Raw genomic sequence first — 10,936 nt, forward strand, 5'->3', positions numbered from 1 at the left:
ATTTGGGATCATTCAGGGTTTCCTGCAAGAAGGGTACAAAAATGGTCTAAATTCTATAGTAAGATTAAACTTAGATGTCTTATGCTGCCTTGCCAATCAACAGGGAACTGGGTTCTTGAACTCTGCATGTCAAAGCAGGAGAGAGGTTGAAGGTGCTATTCCTGTTTCTTTGTATATTTCCCAGGTATAAGCAGAATCCCAGGAAGGATGGCCAATATCCTATTTGTAATAAATTTAATTTGGGTTAGAAAAGAAGGGAGAAACTAAGAGCTACCCTTGCTAAGAAGGAAACTCAGAGCTCCCCGCACACTTCTGCCTCCCAGGCTCTGTGTTCTGTGTCCTTTGGAAACCTGCAGTCTGTTTCCCATCCTGCTGCTGGGGTTGTGATCCGGTGTTGAGGCAGCAAACTTGTCTTCAACAGGTGTTTTGAAAAATCTCACAAAACAAACTGAGGGTTGCTGGGGGGAGGGGGTTTGGGGAGAAGGGGGGTGGGATTATGGACATTGGGGAGGGTATGTCCTTTGGTGAGTGCTGTGAAGTGTGTAAACCTGGTGATTCACAGACCTGTACCCCTGGGGATAAAAATATATGTTTATAAAAAATAAAAAATTTAAAAAAAAAAGCAACCCCAGTGAGTCAAATATTTTTGAGTCTGAAAAAAATATCTCAGAATGTAAATATATATATTTGATAATGTAGCTACCTCTGCCTTAATTTGTCAACTTCTCTTCCTCTGCATCAGCCATGTCAGTAACTCAGTTTATCCTCTCATTTTTTGACATTACATAATGTGATGCTTTAGATCAATCAGACCTACACACTGAGTTATAGCAATGGTTTTTCATAATTTCCCATCTCCTAAATGTTGATTATATCAACTTATTTCCCACCCTTGCATGAATGGGACTTGCAATGTGAATATTTTACTTTTTTTTTAAGATGTATTTATTTATCTTAGAGAGAGAGAGAACATGAGCAGGAGGGGCTGAGGGAGGGAGCATCTGAAGGAGACTCTGCTGAGTCCAACACAGGGCTATATCTCACATCCTTGAGATCATGACCTGAGCAGAAACAAGAGTCAGCCACTTAACTGTGTGTACCACCCGAGGTGCCACGTGAGCATTTTACTTTTGCTCTGGTTTCTTCCATACCTACATGGACATTTCTTTCTCTGTCCCATCTCACCATTCCCTTTTTCTGCTTTTCTGTGGTACCTAAAATGAAGACGCAAGAGGAAACTGACTTTGGACTCTTGTCTATTCATCCCTAATCTGCAATCATAGACAGGTTTCCTCCTCTACTCTGAAAGGTCTAAAATGTATTCTAAAATTAAGATGTCTTTGGGGAGGGTATGTGCTATGGTGAGTGCTGTGCAATGTGTAAACCTGGCGATTCACAGATCTGTACCCCTGGGGATAAAAATACATTATATGTTTATAAAAAATAAAAAAATTAATAAAATTAAGATGTCCCTTGATCAACTAATAAGAAACTCATAAAGAATTATAAAAATAATGGGATGAGTTTCATTGTGTGGGTAGTGTAAAATGTACACTATTTCTGAAATGGATTGGATAAAAAATTGCAATCTGGTCAATGTACAGTTATTCATATAAAACAGAGTTAGAGACAGTGGTGTTGATGAGTCAGCTAGAAACACAGGCCAGTTAATTAATTAATAGCACCTGTGAACACCCAAAGGCACTAAATCCTAGACCCCAAAATGAAGCTCTAGCTCTGCACAGAAAGCACCTTCAGAACTGTGTAAAGCTACAAGTTGACTTGAATAAATTGAGCAAGATATGAGATGTTTTTCTTGGAAAGAAAAGATGTAATCTCAGCCTTGGATAGAAAAGATTTCCTAGGCCGAGATTTAGGAGATAAAAACACAAGATATCTCCAGCATCCACATTACAGACTTAAGTTAAGGGAATAAAAATATCTCAGTGGTTGAGTTGTGAAAGCAAGTCAAGGAGATGAATATCTACAGCTGCTTCAAGAGGAAATATATATTAGAATATTCATAAATTCAAGGTAGTTTTAATAGCTAAGTGTATATTATTTTTCTTGAATCCACCATGATCCTTGGATGCATATTTATTTTCTACAAAGAACACAATGATCTGGAGTGGTCACTCTACCACTTCCTTATCAGAGTTCTTCAAACTTTGATCATGTGGGGATCTTATTAAACTACAGACTATGATTTAGTAGGCCCTGTAGATCTGCATTTCTAACAAGTTCCCAGGTGATGCTCTTGGTCTGCTGACCCCCTCGTGGCCAAGTTTACACAACCTGAGAGACAGTAATCTAAGATGGTCAAGTTTATGCAATTTTTAGCATAGATTCAAATCTGCCTAGATTTGAAGCCTGACTGCTTTATGATCTTGGGGAGCAGCTTATCCTCTCTCTACCTTAATTTGCTCCTCAGTAAAAATGAGATTAATATTAGCTACCTCCTAGTGTTGTCAGTGGGATTAAAGGAGTTGATTTATATAAAGTTTTTAGAGGGGTTGATAGCACTGCTAGTTGTATGCATAGTTTATTAAGTTTACCAAATCAAAAATACATCTTTTGATCTACCTGGATATTTTGTATACCAACTGATTAAAAAGGGAAAGGTGACTAATTGGATCTTGTGTGCTTATCCTACCTCTTCACATGACCCTTGTCAGAGGGCAGGATGCTCACACAGTCTGGGTGTTTTCAGTTAGGATGATTGTGACATGCTCTTGGATTTTTCTGAATAAGGACCCAGCTGGACCTTTTGCTAAGACCTATTGCAGAGGAATATGAGGAGTAGAGATGTGCTACAGGGAATCCTCTAAATAGGTTGATTGAAACACAGTCTGATTTATGTACATAATCCCAGTGTATCCTCAATACATACACATGGAATAAGTAATGTAAACCCCATTCTACTGCATAGGAAGCTATTAGATGAGTGGGTGAAGTAAACCGATGTCACCTTACTGGTAATTGGCAGTGGTGCAGTATCAATCTAAATATGTCTGATTCCGACATCAAACATTTAGTCAGAATATATTCCTCTACCACCAAAAGATTTTGTATAATTTGTTTTTAATATTCAACATGCTATTTGTTTTAATGAGTTCTACGCTCCCTTGAGAAACTTTGTGGCACTGAAAAGAATACAAAACTGTCACCATGAACTTTGTTTCCTTCTACCACACTTCTTCTGCAGGGCGGATCCAGGAGAGAACCATCCATAATATGGGCCAAAAGGCTGTCATGGCTACATGCCTTTGAGGGACTCAGTGGTTCTTTTTAAGTTCTGAGAAATGGGGGGAACGCCCCAGGGTCAACAGTTGACCTCAGCCCTTTCCTCTCTAGCTTCAGAGCACTATTCTAGTTCTCATGCTTCTCACTTAACTCTTCGTGTGTAAAGACAAGTGGGCAAGCTACCCCCAAACAAATTTTTGTTGGGCTACCTCTTTAGACCTTTAATAAAATCTCTTCAAGAAAAGTCTGCCTTCTCCCCAGGTGGCTAGCCTCCTGAATAAAGTTCATATTTCTTTTCAGTCAAAACTCATCTCTTGAGTACTGGACTTTTGTGAAATGGGCAGCTGAACTTGAAGATCAGTAACAATTATACGTGAGACAGATCATTGTGCTGTTTGTGCATGACTAGTTTTAATTTTCATTTTTATGTATGATTACAAACAGATCCATTTATAATGGGCACCAAAAGAAACATTTCTTTGACGACTGACTGAGGTTGATAGTGATTCTATTTTACTTCAGAATATGAGTAGTTACGCAAGCTGATTCCCTCTCCAGGGGGCCTGCTCATGTCCCTCTTCAGGAAAGTTACAACCTGGAAGAAAATCTGGCATGTTTGCGGTTGCTGGTGGAGAGAGCATTTCTGTTTCCCTTGTTTTCCTTTGGCTGTGTACACTCACTCCAGTCCCTTCCGGCTCAATTGGGTCCCCTCCTCAAGCTCATGCTGATGTGTCCTCTCTCCTGACGTAGACCAGAGGCATTGGCGTGCAGCAGATTTCTTTAGTCATCAACTATGACCTTCCCACCAACAGGGAAAACTATAACCACAGAATAGGTCCTGGTGGATGATTTGGCCCTAAGGATGTGGCTATTAACATGGTGACAGAAGAAGACAAGAGGACTCTTCAAGACATCGAGGCCTTCTACAACACCTCCATTGAGGAGATGCCCCTCAGTGTTGCTGACCTCATTAGAGGGGCTGTCCTGCTACTTAGCCCCACCCAGTCTGGGGGGCTGAAGAGGAGCAGGAGGGGGGAGGGAAGGGATCCAAGGGAGGGACATCTTGTCATTTTTTTCCTTTTTTTTTTCTTTGAATAAATGTCACTTTTTGAGGCAAAAAAAAAAAAGAACATGAGTAGTTAAATAGTGTGGCTTAATATCTTAAGTCAGATATTATGACTACTATAACTCATAACAAAACGATGATGTAGTACTTAAAACTCAGTAGTACCAGATGGAACATAAGATGGCAGAGAAGGAAGAAAAACATTCACCTGGACACCCTTCATACCAAACAAAATCTCATTATACTTGGATACAACTAGTCACATGGCCAACACCAGTGATCTTTACCAATGGGTGTGAGCAGTAGCTAAAACAACCATGATGCCATTTACCCAAGATTTATGAGATCTGAATACAAACTACATTCACATCACAATATATACATACTTGAATCACTAGATTAATGTACACACACTCTCTCACGCATTCATTCAATAGTTTGTTAACTATGTATCGACATTTTTCTGCCTAGCAATTGCTAAGGCCACAAAAGTAAAAATGGTACGATCTTTTTGTCGAGGAACTTGTAGGGGAATCCAACAAATACAATCACAATACTATGTGTTGAAGACTTTGCTGATCATAAGTCAGGGACCTAATGGAAGAGTAATGCAATAGGATATCAGAAAAGTATTCTTAATTAAATAATATACAACAAGGTTGGGGCACCTGGGTGGCTCAGTCGGTTAAGTGTCTGCCTTCGGCTCAGGTTGTGATCTCAGTGTCCTGGGATCAAGTTCCCCAAAAGGCTCCTTGCTCAGTAGGGAGTCTCCTTCTTCCTCTCCTCCCTGTTACTGACCTCTCTCTCTCTCTATCTCTGTCTTTTTCTCTCTAGTAAATAAGTAAAATCTTAAAAAAAAAAAGTAATATACAACAGGGTTATTCATCTTTAATTTGGCAAAAATGGGTTTATGACCGGGTGCTTACCTATGCCATATTGACCTAAAAAATATACTGTAGTTTCAAGCACAATACAACACACACACACATCTAGAAATACAGTTTGCGGACACAGTACTGCTCACATGCTTGTTAAGGATACCAGAAATGGTAAGATGATATTTCCTTTATCGCTGTTATTCTGTCTGAAAATGATTTTTTGAAGAATGTGTTTTCCGTTTCTGAAAAAGGTCATTAGACTCGACTTAAATCTTGATTTTTGTGCATACCCAGTGAAATTGGGAGAAAGAGAAACATTATTGAAAGTAAATCACTTTCCCATCTCTCCACAGGAGGGTACTATTTCAAAAGGCAAAATCCTTCCCAGAGTCAAAGCAGAGTGTGAAGGTGGAGGAAGGGGAGGCTGGGGGGGAGTGATTCGATTGGCTGCCACACAGAGACCTCTGCCTTTTTATCCAAAGCAACGTGGGTGGCAAGAGTTAACCCAGCTCAAAAAAGCCTCCTTTAGGAGGGGATCTTTTATGGGCAGCTAAAGTCAGTGACCAAGGCCATCCTGTGACAGAAAGAAGAGATGCTCCTGAAATGCTCAGTGTTGGTCCTTTGGATTCAATTGGCATGTGAGTTTGACAAGTTCCCGGTTATATTAACTGAAAATCCAAGGGAAAATTAAAGGAAGAAAGGGAGAGAGTGGGGGAAGGAGAAGGGGGATCGGAGCAAGGAAAAATCTTATCAGGCTGAGAAAGAGGCCCCAGGGCCCTTCCCCAGCGCCCACTGCTTTGGTTTTAAACAGGGGAGAGCACCCAGCAACTGGAACAGAGTCCTCGCTTTCTAAGCATCCAGGAGGGAGAAAATTTCACTGCCTACTGCAACTCCACGAGCACTTTCCCCAGCTTTCAGTGGTACAGACAGAGGCTTGGGGAAGGTCCAGTCCACTTGATGACATTATCTAAGGGAGGAGAAATGAAGAAGCACAAGAGACTAACAGCTTGGTTTGGTGAGATGAGAAAAGACAGCTCCCTGCTCATCACTGCAGCTCAGCCTGTGGATGCCGCCATCTACATCTGTGCAGGCGCACAGTGCTCTCAGGGCACCTGCCACCTGCTCCTGAACCCTGCTGCAGGCTCTGTCACACCGTGTTCCCTGGTTCCTCCTCCCACATCTCTTGACATGAACAGTGGTAACAATCTCAGCCCCTTGTGGAATCATCTCCGCTTTCTTTCCAGGTATTTCCCACATACACTGGAGAAGACGATTCCTCTGTTATAAGATGAACTTCTAGAAATGCAGCTCACTAATTGTACCAGTAAAAATATGGGTCTACAGCTCCCTGGGAGGGCAGTGAAGGAGGAAGGAAAGGAGTTGGTACAGAGGGACAAATGGGAGATCTCAGCCACAGCGCATCCTAATTCCAAGGAGGCGTTTCATCTTCCTAAAGACCAAGGCAGGGATGGTTTGTAACAAGGAGACAGAAGTGAATGATTCTGCAGCTTTATTCTAGTAGAGCTGATAAAATTGCTACCTCCCAGTCTATTAAACTAAAATAAAAGGATAGTAAAAAGTAAGTAGAAGAAAGTTGGTACTTTTTCGGGCAGGAAAAATGTCCAACATATACTCCAGTAACATCTAACTGTGATTTCAAAGTAATATCCCCATTTGGTGGCTCTGAACTGTTTCAACATTAAGTACAATTGCCTGTATTTACACAGGATTTGCTTGGCGATTATTAGACTTTGAAAGGCAGATATCAATAACTTCCACTTCTCAAGGCTGAAGAAGATAGGATATTTTGGGTTTTTAAAAAAATCCTCTATTTGAGTGTAGCTGACACACAACGTCACATTACTTTCAGGTGTAGAACATGGTGGTTCTACAAGTTTATACATCTTGCTATGATCACCATAAAGATAACTACCATCTGTCACCATACAATGCTATTAAAATATCATTGGCCACATTCTCTGTTATGTCTTTTATTCTGGTGCTGTGCCTGTGCCTCTCACTCCCCTTCCCCCTTGTTGTTCACCCCTTATCCCCAGTTTGTTCTTAAGAAGTTGGAAGCTGATGGTTCCCTCCACCTGGCAAGCCTCCCACTGGCCCAGAACTCCTATTTGTCTCTAAAGCAAGATGATATAATGCAAAACACATGGGTTTTAGAGTTATCAAAGCCAGGTTCAATTCCCACGTGCAATTTTCTAGCTCTGTCTCCTTAGGCAAGTATTCATCTTCATCCAAGCTTCCTATTAATACATGAACTACCCATCTTGTTGAACTTCTGTGACTTAAATGAGATAAAATGTGTAAAATTATATGAAGACCCAGGTACAACATATATACTCAACAAATGACCTATAAATACGATGATCACTGCCTCTAAGGAAATGTGATCACTACTGTGAAATTTTTACTGACTTCTCAAGGAGGAAACACTTCATCTCTGCCCAATATTCTGAACCCCCACCTTAGTGGTCAAGAAGGCAGACACTGCAAGTTGCCAACCTAATCACCATTGTCTTCTGCCTCCTTATTAACAAACCATCAGTGTCGATTTGGACTATCTCCCAACTATCTCCCAACTATCTCCTCCCCACACTTTCGTGCTTTCTGTCTCTGTCTCTTTGTCTCTGTCTCTCTCTATCTCAAATAAACATATAAATCTTTAAAAACAAATAAACAAACCTGCACTATGTCTCACATCCTTTCTTACAACTAAGGGTTGCACATAACACAGTTCTGACCAATGAGATATAATCAGAAACCTGCTAGGAGTTTCCTGTAATGGTTTTGCTGTCCTGGTACAGAACTACATTTTCCTGACCCCATCCCAACTATTTTCTTCCTGCAACACAGAAGTGATAACTTTATCAAAAAAGCATCTGTCTCCTCCCCAATCCCACATGTGTCCTTTACATGTCAAGTCAAATACCTCCCCCATATTTATTTGTGTATGAAAATTGAAAATGTTTAATAAACCATTATTTGGTTGAATTTTCTGTTACTCACAGCTAAACTGTAGCAGGATTGACAAAAAATGAGTTTGTGATTTTCGGGGTTCATGTGTAAATGCAGAAAAAAGATGTGAACAAAGTGCTGTGTTTACACAAAGGAGGAACCTGCATTTATATTGATTATATGTACTTCTTGAAGTATTAATGTTCTTATAATTTTTTTATTAAGAAAAAAACCTTCATCTTCCACAGTAAGTGGCCTCACTTAAAAATTTCCATCAATTTCCTACACTCATGGGAGACTATGAAATTCAGTTTCTCATCTGGTCTTTTAACCATAGATGATATCAGCTTCCATGTAAATAATTAATAACTGTAGTCTTATATTTTTGCCCCTTTTAGATTCCAAAGGTTCTTTTTTGTTGTTGTTTTAAATTCTGTATTACTCCAGGAACCTATTCTAAAGAACTCCCTGAAAGTTTTATCATATGGAACTCCTTCATCTTGAAGATTGTAAGGGCAATTATAAATTAAAGCTACAAATATAAGTTCTAATTCTCCCAGTATAAAAAGGGAAAGCACTCTCCCTCTCCTTTTTCTTAAAGTATTTACTTTAGAAAACTTGTAGTTATAAATTTCTCTGTCCCTTTGAGATGTATAAATCTTTTAAAAAGCTGAATAGATCTCTTGCCAGTTTTATAATCCAAGAATATTTTTCTCAAGCACCTGGAAGCCATCTCTTTGAAATGGAATCATCAAGAATGACGGCACTCCTCTCTCTCTCAGTTTCTGTGGGAGGATAAGAGACTGAGCTCCACAGACACCTAGCTCTAAGTTGCAAACTTGCCTTCTGTCATAAGAGACATATGAGAAATTCTTCTTTCAGATAAAGGCAATTAGCCAACACAGGTGCTATCCCAATTACCAGGTAAATTAAGGAGGAACTGTGACAAATGGCCCTGTCAAGTCCTTTTACCTGAGGACCAGTTATTGTTTATTTTGAGAAAATGCTTATAATGGGTTGTTTCTGTGGGGCGATATAAAGGGGTAAAATTTCTTGCTGTTTGTTCGCAATCTCTTTAATGGATTGCCCATGGTGCCTGTCACCTCTGGCTTAATGATTCTTCAATAATAAATCTGTTTTCTTCTCTCTCTTCCTTTGGGGAGAGGTGTTTTGGACTAGCAGGAGATTTTGTTTTTATTGTCCCAGAAGATGGCTCCCGTGCCTTTCCATCATCACTGTTCTTCACTGGCTGTCTCCCTGAAAAGTGACCAAACACTGGGAAAAGTACAAAGCTTCTCATGGCTCTTCCGCTTAGTGGCTGTGTAACTTTGGGCATTTTAGAGAGGAATGATTTTCTCCCAAGTACCTTGGAAGTAAGCACAGTACCTACAGTGTCATCATGAGGATTAACAGTGTTTTGTGACTTGCCTAGCACAATGGATTAAAAATGAAAAAACTGGGGTGTAGGAACCACAGCTTGGAACTTCACTGTGTCCTGAGATATGTTCTGTGTATATCAGGGAATAAAGAAAGGGCTGTTCCTGTCTTGGGACAGAGGAACCCCCTGTCTTGGGGACAGAGGGGCGTTGGCCACAGCCATCATGTTTGCGAGACCTAGAAGCTGAAGAATCCTCTGCCCTACCACCGCCATTCAGAGCAATTATTTCGAAGAGCACCTGGGCCACTCATCATGCTCCGGGAGCATTCTGAAACATGCTGTTTTGTTTTGTTTTTTAGAATTGAAAAGGACTTTGTTCATTTTTTTAAACTACATAAATTGTATTTATTTTTTATTTTTTATTAACATATAATGTATTATGTGCCTCAGGGGTACAGGTCTGTGAATCATTAGTCTTACACAGATCACAGCACTCACCATAGTACATACCCTCCCCAGTGTCCCTCACCCAGCCGCCCCATCCCTCCAACCTCCTCCCCCTCCAACAAACCTCAGTTTGTTTCCTGAGATTAAGAGTCTCTTAGGGTTTGTCTCCCTCCCGATCCCATCTTGTTTCATTTTTCCCTCCCATCCCCCCCACAGACCCCAGCCCTGACTCTCAAATTCCTTATATCAGAGAGATCATAAGAAAATTGTCTTTCTCTGATTGACTTATGAAACAAGCTGTTGATGCCAAAGGCCACACTCAGAAATCCTGGGTCAGGACTGCATTGCTCCTGGTACATGGTGTCAGCACGAGGTTAGTCCACAAGGGAACACTTGACCCTGAGAAAAGTACATTTCAGCTTTCAGGATCCATTGCTGAATGAAGAATGCAAATCCCTCAAACAGAAAGACAGCTACTAATTTAAGCCAGGGCAGCGGAGGAGGAGAAAGAAATAGGTGGGCCAGGGAACTGTTAAAAACATACATGATCCTGCTTTCTCATCACCCCTTTTCTTTTTACCTCCAAAAGTCAGAATGAAGCTGGAGATTAAAACAAGACAATTTGCTTCGTTCTTCTGTAACTTCTGGGATTCATGAATCCATATTTTTTAACATCAGGGACCACTATGAGCTTTCATTTATTCGTGTAGAAATTGTTGTTCTTCTCTAAGCCTTGCCTATACCTCATGTAAGATCAGAAATGGAAGGGTCAGAAAATTAAAAACAAAGAAAGAGGCCAAGAAAGAAGAGGTAAAGTACCTAAGGGCAGAAGCAGGTGGAAAAACAAAAGGTAAAAGAAAATGGCTGAGGGTTGTTTGAACTGAAGACCATTGTCTACATGAATCTCTCAGCAGAGCATCAGAAACACTTAGGGCCAAGGGATTTAGGGCGAGT

At 40.4% G+C, this 10,936-nt stretch overlaps 1 non-coding gene across 1 annotated transcript; it reads left to right on the forward strand.

Annotated features, from left to right (window-relative positions):
- Positions 1-3,778: 3,778 nt before the first annotated feature.
- Positions 3,779-3,921, forward strand: LOC123388396. Its single transcript, XR_006602944.1, has one exon. It is a non-coding gene; the product is annotated as a small nucleolar RNA SNORA67 (small nucleolar RNA).
- Positions 3,922-10,936: the final 7,015 nt, after the last annotated feature.

This window comes from Mustela putorius, unplaced genomic scaffold (genome assembly GCF_011764305.1).
Source record: "Mustela putorius furo isolate JIRA1106 unplaced genomic scaffold, ASM1176430v1.1 tig00003898_pilon_pilon_pilon, whole genome shotgun sequence".
In the NCBI taxonomy this organism is placed as follows: domain Eukaryota; kingdom Metazoa; phylum Chordata; class Mammalia; order Carnivora; family Mustelidae; genus Mustela; species Mustela putorius.